Raw genomic sequence first — 19,591 nt, forward strand, 5'->3', positions numbered from 1 at the left:
GTGTAAAGTTTGCCAATCGCGTTTGGAGATCGCGTAATATGAACGTAACATGTTTATTGGCATAATGTCATTGCTGCGAGATACAAACGTTATGAGACCAACATAAGCGGAAGTAAAGTATCAAACTACTAATTACGTTACTGTCTTACTGTCACCCAACAGTAAATACTTCGAGAAACTCCGCACAAACTGTTAACTGCGCCAGTTTTAATCCAAGTGGAGTATAAGATTTAAACTGCACTGCATTTTGCAACTATGCAGGCATCCTCACGCTTAGGAACTGCAGCGCGACGCAATTCTTGGGGATGTTTCCCAAATTGCGAACTCTAAAGCATTCACACTTGAAATGTACGGATAAATCTGTTCCTTTTTAGATACTAAATAAAGAAACAAGATGATATCTGCAACTTCATCCATGTAGAATGTTTCTAGCCTTGGTATTTGAATAGCTTATGACTGTAAGCTGGATACTAAATACAAGCTATACCTTGATAGAGAGCCAGTTTGAAATATTGTTCGATTAGATAGTAGACGCTTTGGGCATAATTAATAGGTTACTAAGGAGTCAATACACTTCATCCTTTAGGGTTCCTTTACTAATAAAAGGAAAACCTTTTTTTTGTGGTTAAGTACTTAACCACAAATTCACGGTTTTCGGATTTTTTCCTTGATTTTTGCTATAATACATTAGTACCTACCCCTGATTCAAGATCAACGGGAAGTAACCTATAGGTTTTGATTCCCTTGACGGATCTTGACAGACAGGCCGACAGATTACGAAGTGATCTTTAAGGGTTCGTTTTTATTTTAGGGGTTTGGAACCCTATACGTAAAAACTGGCTAAGTGCGTGTCAGAAAACGCATCGGACATGGTTTTGCAGTCATTTTATAATAATTTGCCAATCAACTTGATTTTAACGTTGTAAACATACAAATGAACATGTTGTTGTACATACGAATGAATTTTAGACAACAGTTTACCTAGTAGGTACCTATAACTATCGTCGTAAAATAAATTCACAGACGCTTAAACATTTAACAGAGGAGCGACAATCCGATTACAATCTTTGAGGTACGGGTAGCACTGCCCAGAATATTTTATTTTGCTGTTCGACATGTTTTAAATTCGTTTCGGTGAGGATTTACTACGGTTCTTAAGGGAATTTAAAACGATTTCATACATTCCATGTATGAGAACTGCCTCGTTGGTCTAGTGGTTAGCATGTTCGACTGCGTATGACGAGGTTCTGTTAAGGTTTTTCTGGTAGGTACTAATAAGGAAGTTGGCGGGATTTCACTCTCTTGGCTTGGAGAGCACGAACATTTTTTTTAATCTGTGGAAAATATTTAAAATATGGAACATGAAATAGAAGACCAAGCACTTTTTTAACTAATATTATGTTAATACTTGCATTATCTCTTGACCTTTATTTTAGTCATGGTGGAAATGGGGCAAAGGTCAAAGGAGAAATGAATGTTAAAAAAAATTACAAAAAGATGCGAGTAAATCCGTGAAATTCATACTAGGATATACACCACATAACAGCAGAGATAAGAGAATGACATAAGGTCGTATTTCGAGAGTCATTGTAAAGCTTAGGAAAAAAGGCATTTTTTGACGGAAATGTCAATCATAATGTAACGTTTTTATGTGTTGACCTTTATTCTGGTCAAGGTGGAAGCGGGGTTTCAGGTCAAGGGGTGAATGTGATTAGTGCAGGGTTTCGTCGGGACTGATATCGTTTCAGACTACTTTTACGACGACACTCGAAGAAAGCTGGATCCGGGTCGGGCGAAAGTCCATAATAAATGTCACAGGGACAACGAACATAAACTATTTATAACTAGCTGATGCCCGCGACTTCGTTCGCGTGGATGTAGGTTTTTTAAGAATCCCGTGGGAACTCTTTGATTTTCCGGGATAAAAAGTAGCCTATGTGCTAATCCAGGATGTAATCTATCTACATTCTAAATTTAAGCCCAATCCGTCCAGTAGTTTTCAATACAACACGTATTTTTTGCGGCTTTACAATAACTCTTTCAATTCAGATCCATATTTTTATAGGGTTCCGCGGTAGTCAACACGGAATAGTTTTGCCATGGCCGGATGTCATGGCATGAATTTTCTAAGGTACACGCTAAAAACTCGCAAGCAGATAATGCAATTTGTGTATTTAACTATACTATACCTACCTATGTCCGTTTATATAGACTTTCAAACCGTCCAACCGATGTGCGCCTAACCGGTTCCATAGCGAATATGGTTTAAGACAAAAAAAGAAATGCATTAGGCAAAATTTAAATTTAAAGTATCCGCTAGTAATAATTATCCATACTAATATTATAAATGCGAAAGTGTGTCTGTCTGCTAGTTTTGTAGACAGTTTAACCTATTTTGATGTTTGGTACAGTTAGCTTACATCACGGGGACAGACATAGGCTGCTTTTTATCCCGAAATCAAAGAGTTCCCAGGGGATTCTTAAAGGCCTATCCGTTTAACCGATTTATATGAAAGGGACAGAGGTAGCTTGCGTCCCAAATATTGACATAGCTAACTTTTCATCCCGGAAAAGCAAAAAGTTCCCATGGGATATTTTAAAAACTTAAATTCACGCGGACAAAGCCGCCGGCATCATATAGTGAGTAATAATTTCTGAATTATGTATAAGGTCCAACTCCAATGTTGTTTATACCCAAATATTTTAATGTCAAAATGATGTTGCCGTAAAAAGGGCGAATTTGTATTACAAGGGTAGTTGTAAATTTTCAACGACCTCTTTAAAATAGCTAATTACACTGCAATATAAAGCCTCGAGCGCTCCCCTTTACACATTTCGCGAAAATTACAGAGATGTTTCGTTTTTCATAACGGAATAAACATCACAAGGTTTAAAAGCGTTTAAATAACCTACGTATAAAATCCATACTAACCTACGTATTAAATCCATAAATGCGAAAGTGTTTCTGTCCGTCTGTCTGTCTATCTATCTGTCTGTCTGTCTGTCTGCTACCTTTTCACGGCCCAGCAGTGTAACCGATTCTGACGAAATCTAGTACAGGGTTAGCTTATATCCCGGGGACGGACATAGACTACTTTTTATCCCGGAAAATCAAACATTTCCCACGGGATCTATAAAAATCTAAATTCACGCGGATGAAGTTGCGGGCATCCTCTAGTATATTATGAAAAAAAAAAAAATTGTTACTAGATGATGTCCACAACTTTTTTCGCTTGGATTTATGTGAGGCCGACTCGCACTTGACTGGTTAATTTTTGCCGCAGTTGTTTTAGAGACTAAGGTTGAAATCTATAAAGCGCACTTTGACTTTGCTCTGACTTAAGATTGAGTTAAAACGAGACAGATTTATGTGAGAGATATAGCTCTGTCTCGTTTTAACTCTGTCTTAAGTCTAAGCAAAGGCAGAGCGCGCTCTATAGATCTCACCCTAAGGTTGAAATCTATAAAGCGGACTTTCACTTTGCTTAGACTCAAGTTTCATTTAAAACGAGACAGATTTATGCCAGCGGTATAACGCTGTCTCGTTTTAGTCTGAGCAAAGTTAAAGTGCGCTCTATAGATCTCAGCCTTAGAGCTTGGCTCATAACTTAGAGCGGGTTTTTGAGAGACCCAAAAACCCGCGCAAAGTAGTTTAAATCTTTGATCATAGAATTCTTACAGAGGCTCTACCCGCTCTGAATAAAACATCAGGTGGCTCCCCCTCAGAGTATCAGCGTTAAAGCTACGGACTGATGTGCTGCAGTGCCTTAGCACGATCTTGGCCAAGTTTTTGCTAGTTTCGAGTTATTAGATTAGCTCAAGTTTGATTCAACGCGCCAGTCTGGAATATATTTCTAGTTAGGTATTAGATTAACGAAGCAACTTGGGTTCTTAGCTGATGATTATTATTACTCGTAATCAAATTTAAGTTACCTCTACAATTACACGTTATAACGTAAGTACAAAAAGTGTGTGTGTGTGTGTTATTTTTTGATTATACCAAAAACAAGATGTGACAGTTATACCTATATGCTTACAAAACTTGTTACATTCCATAAAGATAGTATAGAATAAATACTTATTACAAGAGAGACACAAAGAAAGCCCAATGTATAAAATAATGACAAATTCAAGATTACAAGTTTTTTTACAAGACTATTAGCTGTTTGCTGGTGTAACTTTCAAACAGTATATAAATTTATCAATCAATCAATCAATCAATTTATTTATTTGCTATTTATTTGCATCGTTAACTATTCTGTAAAAAATTAATAACTAACTGCTTAGTTTCTGCCCAACTATATTTTTTAACAAAAATGTTATTTACATTAAAGTGGGTGCAGAAATAGGTATTTTTATTCTTGCTAGATATTTTTTTCAAACCTTCGACCTAAAGCCTATCTGATTTTTCCGTGTAACATTTTCCATAGAACCAATACCAATAAATAATGGGTTTTGTGTTAGACCGCAGTGTAAACGCTTGTGGAAGCGATTGACCGACTGATAGGCAATCAACTGTACTGTACGAATCATAAAAAACAGGACAAGTGCGAGTTAAAGTTGTGTGCAGAGGGTTCCAGAATTTTAAGATCAGATTTTCCTGAAGAACAATTTTTTCCACAAAATTTTAGACCTAGTAATTTTGGAGCTCTTGGATTTCACGGGATAAAAAACAAGCTTTATATTATTCTCCAGGTCGTTAACTATAACCATACTAAAAGTTTCGCATTTTTTATATGTTTGATGTTACACGTAACGTATACAATTTTTTTTAATTTTCTAATTTGCGCCCCAAAAGTGACCCTCCTATTTTAAGTTCATTTATTTACGTTACTCATTTGTGTTTGGGTCACAGAACATATTTTATGTGTAGTACTTATTAAATTTCGACCAGTGATCCAATAAGGGTTCCTTTTTTATTCTGACGTACGGAACTCTAAAAATACTTCAAAACCATAAAATACCGGAATAGACTCTTCTGTTAGCCGCAAAATAATGGCTGTTGGCCTCTATACAGGCTTGTTTCGGAAGTACCACCCACTAAAGTATTCTAACGGACATACATATTGTATAGATTCCTATTTCCACCGCAATAAAGCAACGTGCTTTTTGGTCGAAACAAATTTTTTGTTCTATTTCATGGCGCTAAAAACTAGTACCGAATACTAAAATCCGTATGTATATTGGTGAGTATTTTCCATAGCAGCTAAAAACATTAAGTTAACGCCCGTATTCACAATCATTACTAGGAGGTCTCACAGTGCGCTCGAACGCATAGTGTAGGTTCCACCAATCAGATCATTGTAAAATGACGTGTGACAGTCATGTGATTGGTGGACAGACACTGTGCGTTCGAGCGCACTATGAGACCTCATAGTAACGTTTGTGAATACGGGTGTTAGTGTTCCGGTACGATGCTGTGTAGAAACCAAAGGGGTAAAATATGGGTTTAATAAAAACTGCCATACCCCCTCCAGGAGCCCGCTTTCATCTTAGACTGCATCATCACTTACTACCAGGTGAGATAGCAGTCAAGGGCTAAATTGTATCTGAATTTAAAAAAAACAGTCCACTAGCTACTGAGTACGGGTCTCCTTTCAGAATGAGAAGGGTGTGTTAGACCTTAGTCCGCCATACGGGTCTAGGCCCTAGTTTGAACAGACGGACTTGTTACACCTTTGGGAATATTATGAAGGATTTTCAGGAAAGCAGGTTTCCTCACGATGTTTTCCTTCACAGTTAAAGCAACTAATATTTTAATGCTGAAAATCCACGTAACTCCGAAAAGTTAGGGGTGCGTGTCGCTCCGTCGGGGGTTCCGCCTCCTATTTCGACGTTTTAACCACTAGGCCATCACGGTTCTTAATTTAGAATCCGTACTTGTATCATTCTGAGTGACACTGGCTAAATGTTTTCGATAAAAAAACCTATATAAGTATGGCAGGGCAGTTGTGTTTTTTGAATTTGTTAAAAATAAAAATAAATTAAATATTTTTTAAATGCATTTTTTGGGTTCGCGCCCGACGTTCTGACCGCTAAGCCACGGTTAATTACTACCAGTGATTTATTTAGTGAATTTTTGAAATTTATTTAAAAACTAGCTGATGCCCGCGACTTCGTACGCGTGGATGTAGTTTTTTAAAAATCCCGTGGCAACTCTCTGATTTTCCGGGATAAAAAGTAGCCTATGTGCTAATCCAGAGTATAATCTATCTCCATTCTTCCGTCTAGTAGTTTTTTCGTGAAGGAGTAACAAACATACACACACACACAAACTTTCGCTTTTATAATATTAGTGTGATTATTTAGAAATGTCCTTGAAGTGTAGGTAAAACACTATCATAGAAATTATAAAACTAAATTAATTAAAATTAATATTTAGGTAGAGTCATTTACAGGTTTATTTCCCACGATTTCCATGTAAGTAATGTTTAGAAAGATATCAAAGTGAAACGTCAGAGGAACGTTCACGCACTGTTGATGCAAGCTCACAGTTGCTCGCTTAGCCTGCGCTCAAAGCTTAGTCGTGTACGCCTCGATGCTCATGTCCGAGGGATGGTAGGCAACTAGACACTACGTGTGCATTACGTAGACTTATTTAAAGAAAACTGAGCAATGGGTAGAGAGTTGAAATTTCCACAGAATGTGTATTTTTGTTGCCGCTGTAACAACAAATGATAAAAATATCAAAATGGCCGCTATGTAAATAAAAATCAAATCAAACCAAATTTCTTTATTGCGAGTATGGGTAAATAGTGGAGATGTCACAAAAACAAAAAAGTACAGCCAAATTCTGGCTATAGGTAAGCAATTATAACAAGTTGTATAATATGGCTTAGTAAAATTAGTCACATTAGTCACAAAAAATAATAGTAGCAAAATTTCTAAAATTAAAATACAATTAATGGCCGATTTACACCAATTGCGTATACAGCACGTACACGGGACACGTGCGTAGTGAGGCGCGTGAACCTATAGACATAACTGCACGCATTACGTCTACGCGAACGTTCACTCCACGCAAGCGGTATGTCATGTTTCATACAGTTCCATACATTAAAACGTAATGGTACGCGCTACGTCTACACTTACGCAATGCTTGCGCAGCCTGTGTGAACGAGCTCTAAAACTTTTCTGAGAGGTAATCATTGATCGAGTAATATGTCTTAGACAATAGTTTTTCCATTTTCTCTTAAATAAAAGGAAGCTCTCGCGTCTCAATTTATAGCAGGGTAACCAGGGTAAGTGATTACTATTTTGACTCTGCAATGCAACAATCACTTTAGCATTCGAACCAATATCAAAATTACAATAAAATTTAAATACGCTAATTCAATTCTTGGGGCGCAATGACAAATGTAGAATTTGCGAATTAAGTGGGAACTGGGACGAAGACGGCAAGACGGCAGTTTCGTTTAGAATTTAACGAGTGTCGTTGCTAAGCAACGCCGCTCAGTTTAAAATGACAACCTTGACGAACAGTTTTAAGGCACTTTAGGAGAATTTTGTTCACTCTGATTTTGGCCTCTGCGTCAGTCTCTGTTAAACGACGTGCGATAGAAATCTTAATGAAGTAAATAAAGACTTTGCACAATTTATTATAATGCTTGATTTTTAAGGTTCTTTCTTAAGTTTTTTTTTGCGAGTTTATCGTAAAGTTAATCTGCTTCCAACTACGTTTGAGTATTTTAATGAATACCTTTGTCCTTGTCCCGCTCTATTGACTTCGCTCAGACCTCAGCCCTACTGTTGTACACGATTTGTGTGTGCGTGTTTGCGTACACACCACACACACACACACACACACACACACAAATCGTATGCGGGCACGTCGATGTTCCGGTAGTAGTAAAGATAATCAGTTCGCTTATATGGAGTGTTATGGGAGTGTTGCACGCCGTAATATCGCACTATGTCGCTCTGGACTCTTTTTCAATTTGCCCTTTGATGTTAAGACGACTTTGGGTGTGTCCTAAAAATTTTTCATTTCCGAAAGTGAAAATGTAAATCTTGTTAGCGAAATATGAAAAAGTGAAAATGGTCTATCGTGGAGCCTGCCCGTAATACCCAGCCTGATCTTGTTAGAGCAAACACGAACTCGGTGACCGAATTACTTTATGTCGCTGACGACTTGATGTAATTCAGCGCAACGGACAGCCGCAAATTATACCAGAAGATTATGAGTTATAATATAACTACCGCTAGGATATGGAACGCTCTTCCGGCATCAGTTTTCCCCTTCACTTTTAGTATGGGTACCTTTAAATCAAGAGTAAATTGGCTTCTAGGCAAGCACGCTCCATCTTATTCTGCATTGTCACTTGCTGGCAGGTCTGATTGCGGCTAAGCGCTAGTCTATAGGTACATTTAAAAAAACCGGCCTCAATGAAACTCCTAACATTGGATCCAACTCCATACGGATTGGCGTGTGTTAATAATAAAAAAGAGTCGAGAACAAATGGTGAAACTGAATAACATTCACAGAATCTTGTTTAACGGTATTTCGAGACATTTTTCCCATTTCCTCGTGTCGGGGAAATGGGACGCCGTTTTCCCTTACTTGCGGGTAACATCGTCACAAATCACAATAAAGGCAAAAATAAAAGCTTACTTTGTTTTCGACACGTGAAAAAGGGGTGACAGTCTAGTGGTTAAGACGTCGGTCTCGTGTTCGACAGGTCGGAGGTTCTATTCCAAGCAAGCACCTCATACTTTTCGGAGTTATGTGCGTTTGAATCAATTAAATATCACTTGCTTTAAAGGTAAACATCATGAAGAAACGATGACTTCCCTGGCAGAATATTATTGTAAATTGAACAATTGAAAAGAGCAACCGCCGAGTTTCTTGCTGGTTCTTCTCGGTAGGAACGGCATTCCGAACCAGTGGTAAATTATTTGACGATTCAAAAGCACTTGTAAAAGTTTATCTGAATAAAAATCTATTCTATTCTATTCTATTCTACAGTGGTAAGCGCTGTGGTCTTAATAGTGGGAGATCCCGGGTTCGATTCCCGACAGGGTTCGGAATTGCATATTTTCTAAACTGGCCTGGTCTGGTGGGAGGCTTAGGTCGTCGCTAGTTACCACCCTAACGGCAAAGCCGTGCCGCCAAGCGATCAAGCGTTCCGGTACGATGCCGTGTAGAAACCAAAGGGGTATTGGTTTGATAAAAAACTGCTATACCCCTTCCAAGTTAGCCCGCTTCCATCTTAGACTGCATCATCACTTACCACCAATTGAAATTTCAGTCAAGGGTTTTCCATAATATTCTTGATTCAAAGCGTTCGGGAATCATTGGTAAAAGCATAATAATTTACAACGGGGTGGATATTCTAATTTATTTTCTCAACACAGTACGTCCTACCCCTTATAATGATTATTGGCACACGTAAATTGTTCCACCTCCAACCTTCTGCTAGTCATACAACGGAATCTGGCTCCCCTCAATGCAAATCGCTGTATTTCAAACACAATTACCGGCATGCGGGCGAGGATTTGCCGCCCTACCTCCGAGCCCGCATCGAGGCAAAGAGGTGAGAGACCTCCGTTTACACTGAAGGTAATGCTGACTCTTTGTGTTCAATCAGAGGTTTGATTGGCACTGAAAACTTTGCAAAGTCTTACGTCGATAGAAGAAAGAGCGGCGATGCTTGTAACTTTCAGAGTTATGTGCGTTTCAATCAAATATCACTTGCTTTAACCGTAAAGGAAAACATTGTGAAGAAGCCTGCGTACTTGAGTGTTCTCTATAATGTTCTAAAAGTTGCGTGAAGTCTGCCAATCCACACTTGGCCAGTGTAGTGGACTACAATCAAACCCTTTATATCCTGAGGAGACCCATGCAGCTGACGATGGGATGATCATGATGATGGCAAACCAGAGTATAATTCAAAATCAGGAGCATGCTAAAGCATCTGGCCATCATCATTAACTGATAGATATCCACTGCTGCACATAGGTCTCTTCAAGGGACTTCTCACACTACGGCCTTGCGCCGCACCACCTGAATCCAGCGGCTCCTTGCGTCCGTCCACCGAGTAGGAGGTCTTCAAACACTTCGCTTTCCGGAATGAGGTCACCATTTCAGCACCTTGGAACCCCAACACCTATCGGGTTTTAGAACTATGTGCCCTGCCAATTAATGTGCCCAGTCAATCTGGTTCTCCTACGGATCTGCTCATGATTTGATCACGTAGCGAAACTCCAAACATAGCTCGCTCAAGAATGTGGTACTCTGACAAAATAGATTTAGTATTCGATGATAGTGCACAATGCGCTGCAGGTACTGGCGGGTAATTTATACAGCCAACCGCAGCGTTTAGTCTAAAACTCTCATTGATTATGCATTCGCTTGCTAAGTACCATAATAGTGCGAGCGGATGTTGGTATACCCGGTACGGATTATCCATTTAATAAATCTATTCTGTCCTTTTATACCTACTATATCAATCATCATCATTATCCGGTCCGCTACTGAGTATGGGTCTCCTCTTACTATGAGAAGGGTTACTATTCTCACAAAGTCGATACTAGAATTAATTTCTTAAACTGGACCCTTTCAAGTAAAGATTTTTATGTAAACCTGTGAGGATAATACTGCCATTGTCGCAATTAAAATACCATAAGCCTACGTTGTCGTATTAGTTTACAAATTGCGAAAAACCAAATTAAATTTGAATTTCGCGGGCAGGCCCGTCGCTTCCACCTTAAAGTAGGTTGTACGAGTACTTGTTATAGGTTTGTTTGCATCGCCTTAAACGCACATACATCCGAAAAGTTAGTGGTGCGTGCCCGGTTTCGAAGCCCCGACCTCCCGAAAAGAAGGCTGACGTCCTAACCACTAGGCTATCACCACTTGTGATTTAATTTATTCAACGCAAATAAAACGCTGCTTTACAATCTCGCGGCGACTAATCCAGAGTTAAATGAAACTTTGCGGATTCTGTTTGCGTTATATATTGGAAAATAATTATCAATTTTGCTACCACTCCCGTGGCGATTGCGAACCGATATTTATTTGAACAGCGATATAAATGTTCAACTAGATGCGGCGCTTCATAATAACAACAGCTCCAACAAACATCGGTGTCTGCACTCCTGGCAATCGTAATACGCTTTAGACGCAGTCCGTTTGTAAGACAAACTTGCGCCATAACTCTAAATTATTATTCATATAGCTAGCTTTGTAGCTATAGTCTATTCTGACTTATATGTTTACTTTGTTAACTTATGTTAACTTAAGTATGTTTGTAGAAACGGACTGCGTCTAAATCGGATTACCATTGATAGCAGTGTGGATACTGATGTTTTTTTTTTAATTTATAATCTAGCGCTTGGCTGCAATCAGACCTGCTGGCAAGTAATGATGCAGCCTAAGATAGAGCGCACATACCTAGAAGATGCCTATTCACTCTTGACTTAAAGGTACCTAAATAATTCAACGTTGAGGGCAAAACTGATGCCGGAAAAGCCTTCCATATTCTAGTGGTTCAAATTAGAAACGAGGAGACAGTTCGCTTCGTACGTGTCCGTGCAATTTTGACTACGTATGGTTGGACACTGACGATGGCTTGCAGTACGATAGTAGGAAGGTGAAGGATAGACAGGCAACTTTGCGCCGATGTTCCAAACTTTGGAGTTTAAAATTGACTAGTGCTGATCACCAAATGAGTCTTCTAGCACGACGATCCACCGAATCCAATGCATCGAGCTGGTACTGGATAGAACCATCCCATAAATGGCTGTAGTACTATATATGCAGAATCGAGCTTGAGCTTGGTACAATGTTAAAGATATTCCGGCATAAAGTACCACTTGACTTGTTTGTTAGAAAATGTTGTTACTATGAAGCGCCACATCTAGCAAAACATTTATGTCGGTGATTTGAATAATATGTTTATTCAAATAAAATGTTTACTTTTGATTATTCTTTGATTTTGCTATCAAACGCAAAATAATAATTTAATTATTTGTTCAAATAGTGTCGACAGTAGTTATCAACAAAGCTATCCTGTGAAATTCCCTGAAGTATTTTTAGGTGGGGCTAAATTTGATTACTGTTATGACTCCATGAATTTCACAGAATCAATTCGGTCTGTTGGCCGAATAATTATGATATTGAAATAGTTTGCTACAGCTTTACATAGAGGTCTGATTTGATTTTGCTATCTAAACTTCTACACTAACATTATTATAAAGAGATAAAGTTTGTAAGTTTGGATGTAGGAGGTAATCTCTGAAACTACTAATTCGATTTCAAAAATTCTTTTACTGATAGGTAGTTTACATTATTCCCGAGTGCTTTATTATAATATAAATTATATTATATGTATCGCGGACATAGTCGAGGACAAAAGCTAGTCTTTAACAAAGTTTAAAGTGTTGGAGTTTTTTTAAATTCCATTACAAGCTTGGAAGTATTTAGATTAGTCCTTGACTGCGATCTCATGTGATGGTAAGTGATGATGCAGTCTAAGATGGTGGCGGGCTAACTTGGAAGGGGTGTGGCTGTTATTAAGAATTCCGTACCCGAAGGATTTCATGGCCACCATTAAAATAAAAAAGTGTTTTTTTCTTATACGATGGTACGGAACCCTTCGTGTTTGAGCCCGACTCACACTTGACCGATTTTTACTATACTCGAAAATTTTATCGCTTTCTACACGGCACCTAAGACATTTTCGAAACTCGATAGTCTAGTCCGATCCTTGAAGAATAAAAACTTCTATATGACCTGCAATAGGCCAAAATCGGAAAATTCGAGTGGCGTTATCAGAACGATTCAACTACAACATGCACATCGAAGACTATACTAATGACATCAAAAAAGGTTGGTTCTGATGTGACTTCCGTTTATGTATTTATACGTGTTCATTGCTGCTGACTTCCGCTGCCGAAAATGTGGTTTTGCCCATCTTGGGGGGGTGGTATTATGCGATCCTTTAAAGGTCTACGACTCATAGATCCTTAAATAGCCAGATAAGGTCGCGGTCAGTTAAATTATTTGACCCCTCGTTTTCGCCAAATCGACTGAAAGTAGTAGTGATGAAGCTTCACAAATACCTACACTTTTTCACAAAGTATCGCACCGTTTCTCGCAAAACTTTCCCGTTATTCGATATAACATTATAGTATCTGGAAAACTCTCTGGTTTCGAACCGTAATATGATCTCAATTTATGTCTGGGAACGTGAGAGCGTATTAATTTACTTTTGCAAGAAACATGAATTAGTTGGTTTTCCACAGTATGACTAAAACGTGTTTTCTAAGAAAAGTTTTGCGTTATTCAGTAAATGGATTTAATAAATCTTCTTATAGCTATAAATAGAACAACTGGATATAAGTATAGATAATTATCTAGTACCTAACATTCGCTTTGTGAAGATTATTCATTTTTCACAAAGGGTATTTGTAGACGGTGTTGAAAGCCCTTCAAAAGATCTATGCCCAGCTGTGGGCCACGCCAACGACGACGATGAGACTGTTGTTCATCGTCACCATCATCTCAGTCCATGAACAGCGCACTACTGAGCACGGGTCTCCACTCAGAATATCTGAAAGGTGATGAAACAACCTACCACCACGCTGGCCAAGTAATTAGGTACGGATTGGCAGACACAATAATGGTTGGGTTTGAATATGTTTGTATCAATTGGCGGGGGCGGTCCCGTGCCCCCAGATATTAAATGGTTTAGTTTATTAACCCCCGACCCAAAAAGACGGGTGTAATAAGTTTGACGTGTGTATCTGTGTATCTGTCTGTGGCATCGTAGCTCCTAAACTAATGTTTTGTTTGAAAGGTGGCTTGATCGAGAATGTTCTTAGCTATAATTCAAGAAAATTGGTTCAGCCGTTTGAAAGTTATCAGCTCTTTTCTAGTTACTGTAACCTTTACTTGTCGGGGGTGTTATAAATTTTTAATTTAAGTACACTTGTGATGCCTACATTTTAAGTTTTATTTTTTGTTACCTGTCATATTTTGTGTTTAGTGGTGCAATGAAATATATACATACATACATACACGGGTTTGAGAATCTGGAGAATTATCAAGCATGCAGGTTTCGTCGCGATGCTGTTAATTACTTATAATATACATACCAATATTAATAGTATTAATCATTTTGATCGAAACATCGATATTGCCTCGGTATCACGTTCCCCATTAGGCGATGGTGGTTGATTGATTTCGTTATTAAATACGTCATTAGCAGAACTGGAGAGTACCTACTGTTCGTTGATGTGTTATGGTGTAATTCAATTACTACCTCTTAATAATAATTATGTTTTATCACACTGCAAGTGGCATTACAATGGGAGATCTCGAGTTCGAATCCCGGCTGTGTCAATTCATAATGTAAGGAACACGTTGGTTATAGTCATAGTCACATTACGTCAATTACAATTCAAATTCGTTTTTTTAATAGTCTATGTTATAATAATTTTTCTTCAAAATTTAAAATATAAAATAATACATTTTAATAATCAATTTTAACGCACTCATATAATCTGATTATAGTCCACACATTACTATACGTATAAAATTATTTTCAGATCTTCATACTCGTCTTTTATCTGGTAAAAGACGTAAATCGATATAAAGGTGACACGTATTGAATCAGCGCGCGTAATCTGTAACCTTCCGACCCCAAAGTGCGCAATTCATTATAATCTGCCAGGATTTTTGCTCAGCCAGCAGGCACAATGTGGCTCCGACCCCTGGAACAGAGATATATAACTTTATATTAGGTGACAGATAGGACAAAGCCTAAAAGTGAGCATTCAAGAAAAATGAGTCATTTGTCTACTTCTTCCTCTAATGTCAAATGCTGTGCGAGATTTCAGCCGCAGTTAATTATTACCCTGTTGGCACAGTAATCTTACCTTCAATTTACACAAAATTGTGAAATACCAATATGTTTGGTCAATTAGTGCTTTTTACTTGCTATAACTATAACTACTTGTATAAAATAAATTAAAAATTTATTTTTCACCCATTTTTAGTTATGATTTATTAAATTAATTGTAATATCAATTTTTTTTTCAAAGCTAGCCTTATCATCATGCCCGCGTAGAATGCTCCAAAGAATACTGGCTGCATTTCCGCGTTGGACAGCCAGGCTGTTTAAAAAATAAGCGCGCTTTCTGTCACCAGATGAGGCTATTATCTGCAGTTTTTCTAGTTGTAACTTGTAGTATCCATTTGTAACTTTGTGAACTTATACAACTACTATGATAATATTTTAGATTAAGAGTAATACAATAATAATGATACCATACCAGTTGATTATGACGATTGAAATTAGGAAAATAGGGAGTTCGTTTCAAAAATTTCTGTAATACATAATGTGTTCTATATGGAAAAAAAATTTTGCTATAAAATATTTTTATGTACAAAAACAAGATCTTTATTATAAAACCCCACTATTCTAAGATTCCCAATATCCGCTCTACTCTATAATAATATATCAAAATCTCCTCGTCCCAGCCAAATGGTGCGTAAAGCGTGATCGCCCACTGAACGATGACGTATGGAGTTTCTTGCCTCTGTACACTCACTATGTAACAGGGGAGAATTTTTCCCCCACACGAAATTGAGACATTTATGGAAGGAAAAGTGAAATTAATGGAAAATATAGTTATTGTAATTTTTTATTTATCTATCCTATTCTCTTCTTCCTAAGAAGAGATCCTATTAGTGTCCAATTTTTGTTAAATTTTGTCGACGCCTTCAACCTGAATAGGATTGAGAGCATTAGATCTTTAGATACGCAGATAGGTATACAAATACACAGATACACACGTCAAACTATAAAACTCCTCTTTTTGGGTCGGGGGTTAAAAACTGACTTGATTCATGAACGCCCAGTCCAAACCTTGGACCTAATAAACTGAAGTTTTGTACAGAGATTCGCTTTTTAATTTACACAAGGAACGGCGCCGGATTTTTAGAAATTTCCATGGGAGGGAAACACATTGATTTTACTTATAGATACGTGTAATTTTAAATAATCATTATATTTCTTCTTTATTAAGATGAGAGTCGAGACGCCTAAGTAAAAATTAACAACATAGTCAAAGTTCGTCACAACACCCTCACTTTTGCATCGCAGGTTGAAAAGAAAAGCTTACACCTAATTGCACGTTATCTATTTTATTACCAAGCAGATCCTGTCGTAAGTTACCGAGGATCAATGCGATGTTAGCGAGCGTCTAATGCTATCAAAGGGCCAGATAAAGAACCTTCCTAATGGCTCCTCACCCCTCAGCCGGATTAAGGATTTGATCAGACATAGAGCTTGATTTCGGTGACTTTTTAAAGACAAGTTGGATGGAGTATGGCAGTTTAATTATGAATAACAGAATGAGAAAGGGTTAAGCCGTAATCCGCTACGTTGGCCAAGCGCGGATTGGCAGACTTCACACACCTTTGAAAACGTTATGAAGTCTCAGGCATGTGCGTTTCCTCACAATGTTTCCGTCACCGTCACAGCTAGTGATATTTTTAACCCCTGACCCAAAAAGAGGGGTGTTATAATTTTGACGTGTGTATCTGTGTATCTGTCTGTGGCATCATAGCTCCTAAACTAATGAACCGATTTTAATTTTTTTTTGTTTGAAAGGTGGCTTGATCGAGAGTGTTGTTAGCTATAATCCAAGAAAATCGGTTCATCTGTTTGAAAGTTATCAGCTCTTTTCTAGTTACTGTAACCTTCACTTGTCGGGGGTGTTATAAATTTTTAATTTACACTTGTAATTGCTTAAAACCCAAATTAATTGATTTCTGTACGATCATGGATGTAATCCATATCCATACTAATGTACGAATGTACTCGTATGTATTATATTTGTACTTTATTATAAAGAATTTTTTGCTTTTGCAGCTTGTACAAAAATAAAAGCACTCATTTCAGGGAGGAGCGATTTTTCGATGCCTGATGTATGAGGATGGATGTCCTTTTCGAAATGAATGACATAAAAGTATCTGAAAAGCTTTTAACGTAATATTTGCTAACCGAGTCGACAATTTCCACAGCACAATAAACCACTATATTCTCTAGAAATTACACATTCCCAGTTGCTATATTGTAACGCATACGCTCCGCTAACTTTTCTAATGTAAATACCATTCTTTTCTATGGGACTAAAGGTCGTAGCCGACTTACAAGACTCCGCTTCAACCCTACCAAAGTATGAGCACTAACATCGTGCTCTGGAGATGCAGTTTACTGTAACAACACAAGATACAGCGCAGACAGCGCGCGTAAGTAAGCTGGCCGGCTATCTTGTCGCTCAATATTTGACGTCTTGTGTATCGCACACTTCAAAAGAGCGGCTCGCGCGCTGTTAACATGGCGTTCTGCTCGCTTGAAGCGTGCTTTGTCGGTGTACCTATGTGCGCGGGTGTAGGGAGGCTGGCCGCCGCCACCAGCTCGCCTCACTAGAGCGCTACTAGCTGTAGACGAGGGGGCCTCGAGTAGCCTGATACCTGTACAGGTGGTGTTGTGTAGGAGCTGTGTTGCAGCGGTGTCGTGTAAGTGGGCTACAACCTTTAGGGTAGAGTGAGGTTTTATCTTGAGAACTAGTAGCTAATTTTCAGAGTTTTGACCCCGAAGGGTGCTAACGGGTGCTAATACTTAGACTCCACTGTAAGTCCGTCATTTTGTCAGCGGACTCTATCTCGTGAACCGTAATAGGTGGAAAGAATATGTATTTTACCAACAATTGTCGCTATAAATAAAAACAAATAATGAAAATATCAAAATGGGCGCCATGAAAATTAAAAAAAAAATAAGTGTGATTTCTTTTACGATGGTAGGTATGGAACCCTTCGAAACACCACGTACCAAAACACCATGTTCACGCTTAATTTTGACTTGGCCGCCATGGTATAAAATAACTTGTATCCACCGCAAAAACGCTTTCTATTGATCCAAAATGACTCAAGATCCTTTCCCACTATCTCCTGGACTATAAGGGGAGGGTATTTTAAATTCTCTCATCGTCACAAGGCAGGGGGCATTACATCGCCGATATTGTCGTCGAACAATGCCGCTCGCGGACGGTCTTTAATTTTGTAAGCCGTATTTATGAGCTTCCTTACTCTTAATAACTCACGCTGATGCCTACAAAGAGATGAGGGATTGCCTTCGTTATTTGTACTGCATAAAAAAGATTTATTTTATCATTATAGCAGGCTCCATATTAGCGCGTACCTTCGCGAGGCGTAGTGCGTAGACAAGATTGATTTTTGTTTTCCACAACTGCCCAAAAAAAGGAGTGTAATATTTTCAGGGTTCCTGAAGGGTTCCTGTATGTATGTTTCTTTATTCCATGCCTGAACGGGTTTCGATGTATGAGATATCTTTAGAATAATATAATACATCCCGAGTAACACTGGCTATACTTAAATTTTGTAAAAAAAATCATTATGGCGACTGTATGTCATCATTTTCAAATGAGTTTTTTTTTAACTTTCCGTTCGTTTTGCTCGTCATTTATTTTTTCTACGACTCAATCAGCAGACAGTTTTTATTTACTCGCTTTCTTTTAGATCTGATTAAATAAAGTAGAGTATATTTTATTTTTGAACAAATGCAATCGATTGTTATTAACTGCCCAATGAGTTAGAGTAGGATCCCATTTTGCGTTTATCTGTGTAGGTACTAACCTTTAACATAGCGCCTGTCATACAACTGGACATAAGCTGTGTGTCTTGTATGTATAGGTACCGAATTTCAGCATCCAATACAAACACAAAACTTTTCACTTTGCCATCCAATTCTGCAGATACATTTGTAGTAAATTTATCTTCAAACAAAATACTGTAGTAGAAACATCTTTAGGATGCGCCGTTGTTCCTTATGTCTATTTTCTGAGAGAAAACTTGGAGAAAAATAAGTAGTTTTCCTGCCAACGATTACATTCTGTTAACAACTTGTAAGTGTAAATTTTCCAACTTAAATATTATAAGGATCTTTCTGTGAAAAGTTTGTTTGTGTAGTTTGTTTTGAAAATCTCCCTGGCGCTGTGGTAAGCGATGTAGTCTTAAAATGGAGGTCCAGGGTTTATTTACCGCCTGAGTCTAGTTAGATCTCTATATAATACTCGTAATAATGATTTTAAAATATAGGACCATACAAAGAGGTAGGTAAGTATAACTCGAGGTCCACACCAGCATCTTGGAAACCCAACGTACCTACTTATTTATTTTTATTTTTTATTCAGATACAAGTTAGTATTGATGATGCAGTCTAAGATGGAAGCGGGCTTACTTGGAAGGGGTATGGCTGTTTTAATTAAACCCATACCCCTTTGGTTTCCCTACAGCATCGTACCGGAACGCTAAATCGCTTAGCGGCATAGTTTTGCCAGTAGGGTGGTAACTAACCACGGCCGAAGCCTTCCACCAGACCAAGTATTAGTTTTTTTAACTATGTGCCCTAGCCCATTACTTTCTTCAGCTTCGCAACACGTTAAGCTATGTCGGTTACTCTTGTTCATCTTGGAATTCCCAAGGACTCAATACTCCCAAAATAGGACGAAATCAGCGGAAATGAAGATATTTGCGGAAGTAATACGCAATGCGTTATCA

The 19,591-nt window shown here is 38.1% G+C and overlaps 1 protein-coding gene across 1 annotated transcript in view; it reads left to right on the forward strand.

Moving 5' to 3' along the window:
- LOC123866476 (protein O-mannosyl-transferase TMTC1-like) overlaps window positions 1-19,591 on the forward strand; it is a 162,863-nt gene that overhangs the window by 10,678 nt on the left and 132,594 nt on the right. The gene's annotated exons all lie outside the window — the stretch shown is intronic.

Source organism: Maniola jurtina, chromosome 6 (assembly GCF_905333055.1).
Source record: "Maniola jurtina chromosome 6, ilManJurt1.1, whole genome shotgun sequence".
Taxonomy (NCBI): Eukaryota; Metazoa; Arthropoda; class Insecta; order Lepidoptera; family Nymphalidae; genus Maniola; species Maniola jurtina.